The following is a 961-nucleotide window of genomic DNA, read 5'->3' on the forward strand; positions in this document are numbered from 1 at the left end:
TCCATTGTCTTTTCACAGCTGTAGAAAAGTAACTAAAAATCATGTTGAAAGTAAAGAACTTAGAGAATAATTTAAAGTTTCATAATTAATATATTGAACTAATATCCAGACCCACAAACAACAACCAAAGAGCTGTATAAACCACTATTTTGCTTGTATAGATAAAAGGAATTATTAACAGTGTGAAATATTTACAAGTAGTTTTTGTTCATCCTAGACCTTTTAAAAAAATCATTATTTGAAACTTAAAGAAACATATTTCTTTTCCAACATTGATGAGGAAATGCACCAGAATGCCTTCAAGTGTTAAGGAATGGAGCACTCTTAAATAGATATACAGTTTTGAGAATAAGTATGCACTGGAGTTTTATAGTTCAAAGAACAATATGGTGTTAGAGGGATGTGATGAAATTTAGTCACAAAGGAATCACTTGAAAACATCTGAACAAAGCTCACATCTTTTTTATTCTTTATGTGATTCATACTTGTTTACATGTTTTAATCATACCATTGGCTGAGTTTTTTCTGAACTATTTTGAAAAATTTGAACTTTTGTTTTTTGTAGGTTAATTACAAGTAGTGTCTTTTTGTAGTGCAAAGAACATGACTAGATATTGTAGATTACAACAGTTAGTAATCCCACAGGAGGAAACCAAGTCATTATTTTCTCTACTAAAATAGCTAGGTTTCTAAGCTTATACAAACAAGTCACATGAGCCCATTTGCATGTCACTGTGACACTTTCAACAAGAGAAGTCCAGGTAGACATCATTTCTTTGCTAGAGCAAGTGCTTGTCTTTAATGCAGAAGCCATATGTCTTGCCCTTACAGTATGAATTTGTACTTCCTAGTTGGCAATTACAATAAAATCTCAAACATTGAACATCATTGCTACATTTTCTTAAAGAATGAAGTGCTTTCAACCTTGAGATTCCACCTCATACCAGTCAGGGTGGCTAAG

Source organism: Mus musculus, chromosome 3 (genome assembly GCF_000001635.26).
Source record: "Mus musculus strain C57BL/6J chromosome 3, GRCm38.p6 C57BL/6J".
NCBI lineage: Eukaryota > Metazoa > Chordata > Mammalia > Rodentia > Muridae > Mus > Mus musculus.